General features: G+C 47.2%; 1 pseudogene; it reads right to left on the minus strand.

Annotated features, from left to right (window-relative positions):
* Positions 1-14,975, minus strand: part of LOC147110194 (uncharacterized) — a 305,775-nt pseudogene that overhangs the window by 67,297 nt on the left and 223,503 nt on the right.

Raw genomic sequence — 14,975 nt, forward strand, 5'->3', positions numbered from 1 at the left:
CGGAGCCGCGGAGAAAGAGCCACCCTGGGAGTGGGCACCCGCTAGTCGCCGATAAGGCCCCGGAGTTGGGGTAAGTGGGGCCGGAGAGGCGCCGGGAGCGGGAATGAGTGGGCGGGCTGGGCCCTGGAGACTAGGCCCAGGTCCCCTTCCTCTCTCCTCCCCCAGCCTCAGGCCCAGGACCCACATTCAGCCCAGTTCAACCTGAGCAGCACTTTCACATTCCACTCAAACTTCTCATTCACTTCAACCTCTTACACTTAGTCACACTTAAAAACATTAGCTCATTTTAACCCCTCTTTAATTTTATTGTAATCTATTTGATTTAAAAAAACATGATCTTAATTTCTTAAATATAAATTTATTTTCTATTTTTTTAAATCTAACCTTATTCAAAGAAAGAAAGACTTGCATTTATATAGCGCTTATCCCTCAACCAACATCACTAGAAAACAGATTATCTGGTCATCATCACATTGCTGTTTGTGGGAGCTTGCTGTGTACAAATTGGCTGCCGCGTTTCCTACATTACAACAGTGACCACACTTCAAAATACTTCATTGGCGTAAAGCACTTTGGGATGTCTGGTGGTAGTGAAAGGTGCTATATAAATGCAAGTCTTTCTTTTAAATGTACTGGGTCCAGTCCGTGTGGTGAAGGTGCTCCCACAGTGCTGTTAGGGAGGGAGTTCCAGGATTTTGACCCAGCGACGATGGAGGATCGGCCGATGTATCTCCAAGTCAGGATGGTGTGTGACTTCGAGGGGAACTTGGAGGTGATGGTGTTCCAATGCGCCTGCTACCCTTGTCCTTCTGGGCGGTAGGAACCGGGTCCCGGAGCAGAGACGCACCCAGGGCCCAGTGCAGGAGTGTCCTGCAGGATCCCTGCAGGAGTGTCCAGGGACTGACCAGGGATGGGACGCTATTGTTCCATAGACAAGAAAGAGATTCGCATTTATATAGCGCCTTTCACATCCTCGGGACATCCCAAAGCTCTTCACAGCCAATGATGTACTTTTTGAAGTGTGGTCACTGTTGTAATGTAGACAACACAGCAGCCAGTTTGCGCACAGCAAGCTCCCACAAACAGCGATGTGATGGGAACACCACCACCTCCAAGTTTCCCTCCAAGTCACACACCATCCTGACTTGGAGATATATCGCTGTTCCTTCATCGTCGCTGGGTCAAAATCCTGGAACTCCCTCCCTAACAGCACTGCAGGAGTACCTTCACCACACGGACTGCAGCGGTTCAAGAAGGCGGCTCACCACCACCTTCTCAAGGGGCAACTAGGGATGGGCAATAAATGCCGGCCTTAACAGCGACGCTCACATCCCATAAATCCATGAATAGATTAAAAATAAGACCAGACCATCTGTTTTTAGTGATTATTGGTTGAGTGATAAATATTAACCCAGGACACCTGGGATAACTTCCCCTGCTCTTGTTCCAATAGAGGCTGCAGAGTCTTTTACGTCCACCTGAGGGCAGACGGGGCCTCAGTTTAACGTCTCATCCGAAAGACGGCAGCTCCGACAGTGCGGCACTCCCTCAGTACTGCCCCTCCGACAGTGCAGCACTCCCTCAGTACCGACCCTCTGACAGTGCAGCACTCCCTCAGTACTGCCCCTCTGACAGTGCAGCACTCCCTCAGTACTGCCCCTCCGACAGTGCCGCACTCCCTCAGTACTGCCCCTCCGACAGTGCAGCACTCCCTCAGTACTGCCCCTCCGACAGTGCCGCACTCCCTCAGTACTGCCCCTCCGACAGTGCAGCGCTCCCTCAGTACTGCCCCTCCGACAGTGCGGTGCTCCCTCAGTACTGCCGCTGCAACAGTGCAGCGCTCCCTCAGTACTGCCCCTCCGACAGTGCAGCGCTCCCCCAGTACTGCCCCTCTGACAGTGCGGCGCTCCCTCAGTACTGCCCCTCCGACAGTGCGGTGCTCCCTCAGTACTGCCGCTGCAACAGTGCAGCGCTCCCTCAGTACTGCCCCTCCGACAGTGCGGCGCTCCCTCAGTACTGCCCCTCTGACAGTGCAGCACTCCCTCAGTACTGCCCCTCCGACAGTGCCGCACTCCCTCAGTACTGCCCCTCCGACAGTGCAGCGCTCCCTCAGTACTGCCCCTCCGGCAGTGCGGCGCTCCCTCAGTGCTGCCCCTCTGACAGTGCAGCGCTCCCCCAGTACTGCCCCTCCGACAGTGCGGCGCTCCCTCAGTACTGCCCCTCCGACAGTGCGGCGCTCCCTCAGTACTGCCCCTCCGACAGTGCGGCGCTCCCTCAGCACTGCCCCTCCGACAGTGCGGCGCTCCCTCAGCACTGCCCCTCCGACAGTGCGCCGCTCCCTCAGTACTGCCCCTCCGACAGTGCGGCGCTCCCTCAGTACTGCCCCTCCGACAGTGCGGCGCTCCCTCATTATTGCGCTGGGAGTGTCGGCCTGGATTATGTACTGAAGTTTGTGGAGTGAGACTCGAATTTTTCCTGCCTCAGCCTCTAAGTGAGCAACGTTTACTTTTGCTACTCTCTTCCTTCCTACATACTTGTCGATGCTCTTACAATCTGTTTTTATATTTCTTGCTACTTTACTCTCATATTCTATTTTCTCCCTTTTTATCAATTTTTGGTCATCTTTTGCTGGTTTCTAAAGCTCTCCCGATCCTCAGACATACTACTATTCTGCACAAGATTATAAGCCTCTTCTTTTAATGTAATAATCTCCTTAACATCTTTAGTTGGCCACGGATGGACCACTTTTCCTGTGGCATGTTTAATTCTCCATGGAATGTATATTCGTTGAGAATATACCTCGAACTCCCTCGCTAACGGCACTGTGGGAGTACCTTCACCACACGGACTGCAGCGGTTCAAGAAGGCCCACCACCACCTTCTCAAGGGGCAACTCGGGATGGGCAATAAATGCTGGCCTTGGCAGCGACGCCCACATCCCATGAATGAATAAATAATACATTAAAATGGTGGGTTGGCAATGTGTCAGCCAGTGGCTCAGTAAGTAGCACCCTCGCCTCTGAGTCAGAAGGTTGTGGGAAGTCCCACTCCAGAGACTTGAGCACAAAAATCTAGGCGGACACTCCAGTGCAGTGACAGGATCGGACAAAGTCAACATGGATTTACAAAGGGTAAATCGTGTTTGAATAATTTACTGGAATTTGTTGAGGATGTAACTGGTAGAATAGATAAGGGAGCTGTGGGTCAGTGATCAGTGTGGGACGGGGTTGATTCGGAGGAAAGCAGAGTAACAGCAGCCTGGGCAGACGGCAGGAAGGAACAAGATAAACGGGGTGTTCGAAGGGAGGAAGTGATTACCTTCTCAGCGTAAAACGAGAGACACCAGCAGAGGGAGATAGAGAGAGGTGTGACTGAGTACAGTGAGTGATACAGAGAGACACCAGCAGAGGGAGATAGTGAGAGGTGTGACTGAGTACAGTGAGTGATACAGAGAGACACCAACAGAGGGAGAGGCCATAAAAGATAACCAAAACCCGCTAGACGCCATAATAACAGAAAAAGAACTTCTTGAAAAACTCAAGGACCTGCGACCAGGAAAAGCTTGCGGGACAGACGGCATACTAAACGAGATGATTAAACACGCAGACGACAAACTGAAACTGGCTATCCTAAAACTCTTCAACTTGGTTCTGAGTGTCGGTTATTTCCCTGACATCTGGAACAAAGGACTCATAACACCCATATACAAAAGTGGGGACAAAATCGACCCAAACAACTATCGAGGCATCTCTGTAAACAGTAACCTGGGGAAGGTATTCTGTAGCATCATAAACAAAAGACTTATAAACTTCCTTGAAGAGCACAATGTCTTGAGTAAAAGCCAAATTGGATTCCTGCCAAACTATAGAACATCCGATCATATCTTCACCCTACAGACCCTAATTGACAAACACGTTCACCATAACAAAAGCAAAATCTACGCATGCTTTGTAGATTTCCAGAAGGCTTTCGACTCCATCTGGCATGACGGCTTATTCCTGAAACTTATCGAAAGCGGGGTAGGAGGGAAAACATATGATGTAATTAAATCAATGTATACAAACAATAAATGTGCAGTTAAAATTGGAGACAAACAAACAAAATACTTCCCACAGGGGCGGGGGGTGACGCAGGGCTCGCCAATCTCACCGACACTCTTTAATATTTACATTAATGGATTGGCAAAACTACTTGAACAATCTACAGCACCCGGCCTCACCCTATATGAATCCAAGGTTAAATTCCTCCTCTATGCCGACGACCTGGTTCTGCTGTCACCAACTAAGGAGGGGCTACAGCAGAACCTGGACCTGCTGGAGTCATACTGCCAGACTTGGGCCCTGACAATAAATCCCCAAAAAACCAAAGTCCTTGTGTTCCAGCAAAGGTCCAAACAACATGGACCCACAATAAATTTCACAGTAGGAACAACCAAAATTGAACAAACCACTCACTACACATACTTGGGCTTAAAAATCAGTTCTACGGGGAACTTCAAACTGGCTGTGAATGAACTGAAAGAGAAAGCAAGAAGGGCTTTCTATGCCATCAAAAAATCAATCCAAATAGAAATCCCAATTAGCATTTGGCTCAAAATTTTCAAATCAGTAATTGAAGCAATTGCACTCTATGGCAGTGAGGTCTGGGGACCACTAACACAACAAGATTTTGCAAAATGGGACAAACACCCAATTGAGATCCTACATGCGGAATTCTGTAAAAGTATCCTCCGGACTCAAAGGAAAACAGTAAACAACGCATGCAGGGCGGAACTAGGCCAATACCCATTAATAATCACTATCCAAAAAAGAGCCACCAAATTTTGGAATCACCTACAAATGAGCAACCCCCAATGCTATCACTACGACGCCCAGAAATGCCAAGAGCTGACCATAAAGAAGAATACCCTCAGTCAACTAGTCCTGGGACTCAGTGAAGTAACTAATAACAATACTAACAATAACCAGTCCCAGGACAGTGACAGGGTAACACAAAGAATTCGACCCAACACAATCGTCGCTAAGCAAAAGGAAAAATATCTGTCATATTGGGCAGAAACAACAAAAACCCAAAGCAAACTCAATTGCTACTTGGCCCTAAACAGACAATACAACATAGCTGATTACCTGACCATGGTAAAGGATAACAAACTGAGAAGAACCTTGACAAGGTACAGACTTAGTGAACATAGCCTAGCGATCGAAAAAGGCAGACACAGGCAGACCAGGCTGCCAAGAGAAGACAGGATATGCCCTCACTGCAGTCAGGGAGTAGTTGAGACAGAGATGCACTTCCTCACAGCCTGTGGAAAATATCAGGGCATCAGAGAGAATTTCTACCAAAAATTCTCACAAATATGCCCTGAATTCAGAAATCTGACTGACAACCAAAAACTCCCATTCCTACTGGGGGAGGAGAGAAGCTGTGTAACACTGGCGGCACACTATTTTACAGCTTGCCATGAACAGAGGGACAACCAGTAAACTAAGACAAGAGTATATATAAACAAGGCGAATGTATATTTATAAACTCAGGGATATACCTGTTTATACACTGTATGAATGGAACCGCGTTTATGTGTTCAACCATAAATGTATTTTGATGCTTTGGCAACACAAGATGTACCTTATCATGCCAATAAAGTGATTTGTATTGTATTGTATAGTGAGAGGTGTGACTGAGTACAGTGATGCAGAGAGACACCAACAGAGGGAGATAGTGAGCGTGTCTGAGAGAGCCAGACAGAGTGAATACACACGCTGAAGATGGGCTGCTGAATTTTTAGTGTTTTTAGTGTTTAAAGTGGGGAAAAAAAGGTTCATTTCAAGTTTAAAAAGGTTTTAAAGTTAAATTTAGTTCTAGTTAAGTTAGTTTAGTTTTGTTTAGTTAAGTTTAAGTTTAGTTTAGTCTAGATTAAGTAAGGAAGGAAAAGACCGCAAAAGAGACCACCAAAGGAAAAAAAAACCCAGAGGAAATTAGAAAAAAAAAGCCAAAGCAATAAAGAAATAAGGGAAGAAATGTACAAACCAAAGAACAGCGGCCGCACGGGGCCACAGCAGCAGCAGAAGCGAGGTGACTCGGCCGCATCGGGAACCGAAGTGAGGTGACTCGACGAAGGCCGCACGGAGACGCAGCGGCAGCCGGAGCGAGGTGACTCGGGGAGGCCGCTTCGGGAAACGAGGCGAGGCGAATCGGGGAGGCCGCACGGAGACGCAGCGGCAGCCGGAGCGAGGTGACTCGGGGAGCCCGAGCGGCGAAAGAGACACGGCCCGATCGGCGGCCGCAGTCCAGCACCCGAGCGACGGCCGCAGTCCAGCACCCGAGCGACGGCCGCAGTCCAGCACCCGAGCGACGGCCGCAGTCCAGCACCCGAGCGACGGCCGCAGTCCAGCACCCGAGCGACGGCCGCAGTCCAGCACCCGAGCGACGGCCGCAGTCCAGCACCCGAGCGACGGCCGCAGTCCAGCACCAGAGCGACGGCCGCAGTCCAGCACCAGAGCGACGGCCGCAGTCCAGCACCCGAGCGACGGCCGCAGTCCAGCACCCGAACGGCAAACGAGGCACAGCCCGAGCGGCGGCTGGGATAGAAAGCCCGGAAAAGGCCCGAGGAGCCAGGCCCAGAGACATCGGAGGAGAAGGGGAGCAACCAGAAGGCTCCCAGAAGCAATCCAAGACTGTGAGTACAGGGCCCAGGGAGGGAGACTGAAGCCAGGGAAAGGCCCGAGGAGCCAGGCCGAGACAGAGGCCCAGAGACCTCTGAGGGGGAGGGGAACAGCCCGAAGGCACCGGGAAACAGCAGCTCACAGACTCAGACCTGAGAAGGGTGAACTCAGGAGCCGAGGCTCAGGGACCACGGGGTCGGAGAGGGGGACCGGGAAAGTTCGCGAACTGGGAGAGGGAAACACCAAACCCGGGGCCCCAGAAAAGCTTATTCTAAGATCAACAATACTTTACCAAAAATGAGCGAATCAGAAGATCCACAACAGCCCCGCTTCCAGATTCCCCCCAACACCGCAAAAAAAGCTATAAAAGCGATCAAGCATGATCAGATGAGAGAAAAACCAGAAACTCTTTTTGCTGACTGTTACAACAATGGGACAAAAAGTAACCTCATTTTCTACTCACATCAGCCAGCGGCTTGGATCACAGCAATAAAATCACACTATACCAATGTTAAGCTAGAAAATACCGCAAATGCGTCCATAATGAAAATTAACACACCAGGAGACAGTTCAACCACGACGGTCAACGCGTACAATACCGGAACAATATTAGTGCAAGGCAACCTCGACAGATTTGCAACGACCTTCAGGACACTGAAAAGATTAACTAAGGGGGGAAGGAACAGCCCCAGAGTGGCCCGCACTCCCCCCAACATTGACAACTTACCAGGAGAAAATCTGCCTGGTCAGGAGGTGAACGAGCCACACAGTTCAAACCAACACTAACCCCGGGGAACCACAGCCACACGATACAACTGACAAACCCCAGCATAACTACCAGGGAGGAAGCCACACATAGTCCCCCTAACATTCCCAGCTCACCAAGAGAAGAGCAGCATAGCCAGGAAGTGAGTGAGCCTTCCAGGGCCGACCAGCCTAGCCAGGAAGTGAGTGAGCCTTCCAGGGCCGACCAGACACATACCCCGGGATCACACAGACAGATACAACCAAAAGATAAATTTAATCAATTAGAGATAGAGATGGTTAAACTTAGAGAGGAGTTCCTCAAAATGAATGACGAACAAAATCAGGAGAGGGAGAGACACAAGAGAGAGCTGAATCTACTTGAGAACCAGGTGAATCTACTTAGGAATCAGGTGAAAGAGCTGCAGGAAAAAGAAGAGAGCCATAGAGGAGAGATAACACCATTAGACCAGCAACCAGAGGCTAGAGATAAGACAAGACAGAGCCGGACGGAACGGCTGCACTCCCACACGGAACAAAAGCAACAGACACACAATACAAGGGGTGCCACACAGACCGACCAGCATACTGATTCGCAATCTTCCCCCACCACCGTGAAACCACAAGCGAGCCGCTCACAAGAGATACGCACACACCAGACACCCCAGCCCAGCACACACACTATGAGTCCAAGCGAAAGCCACCAGACAGTAAACACAAACAAGGCTGACGTCGTAATACTCATAGACTCAAATGGGAAATTTCTATGGGAGAAAAAGCTTTTCCCTAGAAGTAAAGTAGAAAAGATCTGGTGCCCAACAACAAACAGAGCCATGGGATGGCTGACCAAAGCCAGATTAGGCTCCCCCCAACACATAATAATACACACGGGCACAAATGACCTAAAGGCCCAACAGAAAGAGGTAGCAACATCGCTCAGAGCAATGATTAGGAAGGCAAGCAGTACATTTCCAAACACTAGAATCACTGTTTCCACAATATTGCCGAGAACAGACTTCAACAACAACACAATTCATGAGATAAATGCCAGCATAGCAAGAGACTGCGAATCAAATCACAACGTACACCTGGCCCAACACCCCACCCTCGATGAGGAATGTCTTTACGACCACGTCCACATCCAAAGGCAAAGAATATCGATCTTTGCTAAAGCCCTGAAGGACGTCGCTTTTAACCGGGTCCATACCCAGACTCCAAGAGGACCCCCCCCCCGACCACCAGAGATCAGCGGGGTACATATCAGGAACACTACGAAGACCACCAACACACCAACCGAGACCAGAGAGGATCCCCATGCAAAACAACAATATCAGACCTGCACCACTCCTGTCCCACAGGGGAATAGGACCGCTCCCAGCCAGACAGAGGGAGAGATGCACAGGACGTACGCAATACCTCAGACAGAAACAATCCATTAAGAGACAATAAGCAGATGTGCAGCAGCATCTACTTCCGCCTTATGGATCAAGGACTAATTAATAGAAAGAACTGTAACCAAATTGTATTAACTTTTATAAACAACTGAAGTGATCTTTTTTTCCCCACACTTAGACACGACAAACACGTACCACTCTTTAACCTATCATAGTAAAAGATCAAACTTAACATGAAATCCTTATATATTTCGACCTGGAATATCCAAGGTCTACGCTCTTCAGTGCGAGACGTGAAGAGTAGGACCCCAGAGTTCATAGATGAAACTAAAGACCTAGATATCATCATTTTACAGGAAACTTGGTATAAAGGAAAAGGACACACTGGCTGTCCCCAAGGGTACACTGAGCTGGTGGTCCCCTCCAATAAATTACCAAGTGTAACCCAAGGCAGAGACTCCGGAGGCATACTGATCTGGTTTAAAACAGAACTTAAGAATTACATCAAATTTATAAAAAAGGGCGAAAACCATATGTGGCTCAAACTTGAGAGGGAGATTATCTCAAACACCCAAGATGTTTACATTTGCGCACTTTATATCCCCCCAATCGATTCCCCGTACTTTAAAGAGGACACCTTCTCCAACATGGAGGGGGAAATTATCCAATACCAGGCCCAGGGGAACGTGTTGATCTGTGGGGACCTCAATTCAAGAACGGGCGAAGAACCAGACTTCACCAATAATCAGGGAAACAATTACGTTTTCGGGAATAACCACTTTGACATCCCTTCCCTTCCATACAGGCATAACTGCGACAAGCAGTCAAATACCAATGGAAAACAGCTACTACAGCTCTGTCGAAACCTGGGTCTGTACATTGTCAATGGTAGGTTCATAGGAGACCTCCTAGGAAGATCGACCTATTGCTCACCTCTTGGCTGCAGCACAGTAGACTATATGATTACAGACTTAGACCCATCCTCTTTCAGAGCATTCACAGTCAAACCACAAACAACACTGTCAGATCACAGTCAAATTACTATGTTCCTCAAAAAGACAGAAACAAACAACATAGAAACACAACCCAGTAAACTGTACAACACCAAAAAATCGTACAGATGGGCCAAAAACGACACGGAAAAATACCAGAAAACAATTAGCAATGCATCAACTCAAGCTCTCTTAGACACCTTTCTGGATAACATATACACTCACAATAAAGAAGGCGTAAACCGGGCAGTTATTAAACTAAACAATATTTTTGATAATTTGGCAACAAATGCAAACTTGAAAGCTTGCAAGAACAAACCCAAAACAAAAAACTATGAAAAATGGTTTGACCGAGATTGCCATAACATGAGGAAAAAACTTAGAAAAATATCAAACCAAAAACACAGACATCCAGAAAACAAGGAATTACACCTTATTTATTGTCAGACACTAACACAATACAGAAACACACTCAGAACCAAAAAAGAGCAATATATTAAGAATACACTCAGCTCCATGGAGGAATCCATTGATTCCAATTGTTTCTGGGAAAACTTGAAAACACTACACAAAAAACAACACGACGATTTGGCCATTCAAAATGGGGACACATGGGTAAACCACTTTGAAAAATTATACCAGAAAAACACACTAAGACCAGAGCAACACCAAATATGCCAAAAACTGGAAAAGCTAGAAATGGCCATAAAAGATAACCAAAACCCGCTAGACGCCATAATAACAGAAAAAGAACTTTTTGAAAAACTCAAGGACCTGCGACCAGGAAAAGCCTGCGGGACAGACGGCATACTAAACGAGATGATTAAACACACAGACAACAAAATGAAACTGGCTATCCTAAAACTCTTCAACTTGGTTCTGAGTGTCGGTTATTTCCCTGATATCTGGAACAAAGGATTCATAACGCCCATATACAAAAGTGGGGACAAAATCGACCCAAACAACTATCGAGGCGTCTGTGTAAACAGTAACCTGGGGAAGGTATTCTGTAGCATCATAAACAAAAGACTTATAAACTTCCTTGAGGAGCACAATGTCTTGAGTAAAAGCCAAATTGGATTCCTGCCAAACTATAGAACATCCGATCATATCTTCACCCTACAGACCCTAATTGACAAACACGTTCACCATAACAAAAGCAAAATCTACGCATACTTTGTAGATTTCCAGAAGGCTTTCAACTCCATCTGGCATGACGGTTTATTCCTGAAACTTATTGAAAGCGGGGTAGGAGGGAAAACATATGATGTAATTAAATCAATGTATACAAACAACAAATGTGCAGTTAAAATTGGAGACAAACAAACAAAATACTTCCCACAGGGGCGGGGGGTGACGCAGGGCTCGCCAATCTCACCGACACTCTTTAATATTTACATAAATGGATTGGCAAAACTACTTGAACAATCTACAGCACCCGGCCTCACCCTATATGAATCCAAGGTTAAATTCCTCCTCTATGCAGACGACCTGGTTCTGCTGTCACCAACTAAAGAGGGTCTACAGCAGAACCTGGACCTGCTGGAGTTGTACTGCCAGACTTGGGCCCTGACAATAAATCCCCAAAAAACCAAAGTCCTTGTGTTCCAGCAAAGATCCAAACATCAGGGACCCAAAATAAATTTCACAGTAGGAACAACCAAAATTGAACAAACCACTAACCACACATACTTGGGCTTAAAAATCAGTTCTACGGGAAACTTCAAACTGGCTGTGAATGAACTGAAAGAGAAAGCAAGAAGGGCTTTCTATGCCATCAAAAAATCAATCCAAATAGAAATCCCAATTAGCATTTGGCTCAAAATTTTCAAATCAGTAATTGAACCAATTGCACTCTATGGCAGTGAGGTATGGGGACCGCTAACTCAACAAGAATTCGCAAAATGGGACAAACACCGAATTGAGATCCTACATGCAGAATTCTGTAAAAGTATCCTCCGGACTCAAAGGAAAACAGTAAACAATGCATGCAGGGCGGAACTAGGCCAATATCCATTAATAATCACTATCCAAAAAAGAGCCACCAAATTTTGGAATCACCTACAAATGAGCAACCCCCAATGCTATCACTACGACGCCCTGAAATGCCAAGAGCTGACCATAAAGAAGAATACCCTCAGTCAACTAGTCCTGGGACTCAGTGAAGTAACTTCTAACACTACTAACAATAACCAGCCACAGGACAGTGACAGCGTAACACAAAGAATTCGACCCAACACAATCGTCGCTAAGCAAAAGGAAAAATATCTGACATATTGGGCAGAAACAACAAAAACCCAAAGCAAACTCAATTGCTACTTGGCCCTAAACAGACAATACAACATAGCTGATTACCTGACCATGGTAAAGGATAACAAACTGAGAAGAACCTTGACAAGGTACAGACTTAGCGAACATAGCCCAGCGATCGAAAAAGGCAGACCAGGCTGCCAAGAGAAGACAGGATATGCTCTCACTGCAGTCAGGGAGTAGTGGAGACAGAGATGCACTTCCTCACAGCCTGTGGAAAATATCAGGACATCAGGGAGAATTTCTACCAAAAATTCTCACAAATATGCCCTGAATTCAGAAATCTGAATGACAACCAAAAACTCCCATTCCTACTGGGAGAGGAGAGAAGCTGTGTAACACTGGCGGCACACTATGTTACAGCTTGCCATGAACAGAGGGACAACCAGTAAACTAAGAAATGAATATATATAAACAATGCGAATGTATATTTATACACTCAGGGATATACCTGTTTATACACTGTATGAATAGAACTGCGTTTATGTGCTCAACCATAAATGTATTTTGATGCTTTGGCAACATAAGATGTAACTTATCATGCCAATAAAGCGATTTGAATTGTGAATTGTGAATTGAGAGGTGTGACTGAGTACAGTGATACAGAGAGACACCAACAGAGGGAGATAGAGAGAGGTGTGACTGAGTACAGTGAGTGATACAGAGAGACACCAGCAGAGGGAGATAGTGAGAGGTGTGACTGAGTCCAGTGAGTCATACAGAGAGACACCAACAGAGGGAGATAGAGGTGTGACTGAGTACAGTGAGTGATACAGAGAGACACCAGCAGAGGGAGATAGTGAGCGGTGTGACTGAGTACAGTGAGTGATACAGAGAGACACCAGCAGAGGGAGATAGAGAGAGGTGTGACTGAGTACAGTGAGTGATACAGAGAGATACCAACAGAGGGAGATAGAGAGAGGTGTGACTAGAATTAAAATGGGGGGATGGAGCTGTAGAATCCAGGACGGGAGTGAAACGTTCCCTGTTATCCTTTGTGTACTGGGTTCAGGGCGTGGAGAAGTGGTGCAGGGCATGGAAAAGTGGAGAAGGGGTTCAGGGGTGGGGAAGGGTTTGGGAATGGAGAAGGGGTTCAGGGGTGGGAAAGGGTTCAGGGGGTGAGGAAGAGATTCAGGGGGTGGGGAAGGGGTTCAAGGAATGGGGAAGAGATTCAGAGGGTGGGAAGAGGGTGGGGAAGGGTTCAGGAGTGGAGAAGGTGTTCAGGGGTGGGGAAATTGATCCATGGGGTGGGGAAATGGATTCAAGGGGTGGTGAAGTGGTTCAGGGGTTCAGTAATGTGGTTGACTCTGAACTGCACTCTGAAATGGCCGAGCAAGTCACTCAGTTGTAATCTTATTGTACAAAAAGATACAATAAGAATGAAATAAACAGACAGACCACCCGGCATCGACCTAGGCATCAGGTTAGGACACAACAAAGGCACACCCAGCCCAGTCGATCCTACAAAGTCCTCCTCATTAATATCTGGGGACTTGTGCTAAAATTGGGAGAGCTGTCCCACAGGCTAGTCAAGCAACAGCCTGACGTAGTCATACTCACAGAATCATACCTTTCAGCCAACGTCCCAGATTCCTCCATCACCACAGGGACTGCAGCGGTTCAAGAAGGAGGCTCACCACCACCTTCTCGAGGGCAACTAGGGATGGGCAATAAATGCTGGCCTTGCCAGCGATGCCCAGATCCCAGGAATTAATAAAAGAAAAATTAAAGCTATCCAGAGATAGTTCTGGTGGCCGTATTAAAAAAAAACTGCCAGTTTTGCTCCAGAATCCTGGATGGAAGACTTGTGGTTGTGGGAGATCCCTCTCATTCATCTGGTACTTGCCACAGTGGCCTTTGAAACTTTCAATTGGATGCCTGGCTCTTGAACACGCAGCGACTGGTGGTAGAGATATCGGCAGCAAAGGAAATTTGTATCTAGCATGGCTGTACTGGGCTTTATGGAGCTGTTTTGCCCACTACATCCTTGTTGCAGTTTGATCTAATTGTAGGTGATGTGCCTTGTCCTGTAATCTTGGTCTGGTGAAACACGACTGTCACCAAGTTTCCTCAGAATATGGGTTTCAGGGTGAGGCAGCAGGGCAGCATGTGATCTCAATGAAGGAGAGTGTCGTCAAATGCACATCTGTTATTTGCACTTTCCCAAGCATGTTGGTAATGACACTTTGAATCACATGAGCTCCTGTGAGGTTTATTTTATTTTTTCAAGACAGCAACTTCTGTGAGCAGGACTCAGTGAGTTGCAGGCCTTAATGGCAGATTTCTATCATCTTCTATGTCGTGTGGATAGGGAATGCCTTAGGCTTCACTGCCTTGTTTTGTTTAAGATTGTATTTGGTTCTCACTTGTCTGAGATTACGGCATGAAGGTTCCATCTGGACATCGCTGCAGGAGTTATTCAGGATGCAGGATCCTTGGCCCAGATGTTTCGCCAACAACCTCGCTTCTGTCATAAGGTCTTGAGTGGGGCCATTGTTTTGTTGTATTCATTCACGGGATGTGGGCATCACTGGCAAGGCCCGCATTAATTGCCCTTGAGTGGCTTGCTGGGCCATTAAGAGTCAACCACATTGCTGAGGGTCTGGACTCACATACAGGCCAGACCGGGTAAGGGCGGCAGATTTTCTTCCCTAAAGGACATTAGTGAACAAGCTGAGTTTGTACGACAATCCGGTAGCTTCATGGTCACAATTACTGATTGTAGAGTCCGCGCCTTAATAACACACGGACTGGACTGCAGGAGAACGATAATAATAGATGTTTACTGCACAGAGAGTCTGCTGAACTGAAAGTACAGAAGCCTGCTACTGCTTTATATACAGGTGTGGTCACTGCTGGTACTACAGCATAAA

Source organism: Somniosus microcephalus, chromosome 12, assembly GCF_052327205.1.
Source record: "Somniosus microcephalus isolate GS21.2 chromosome 12, FLI_Smic_1.0, whole genome shotgun sequence".
NCBI lineage: Eukaryota > Metazoa > Chordata > Chondrichthyes > Squaliformes > Somniosidae > Somniosus > Somniosus microcephalus.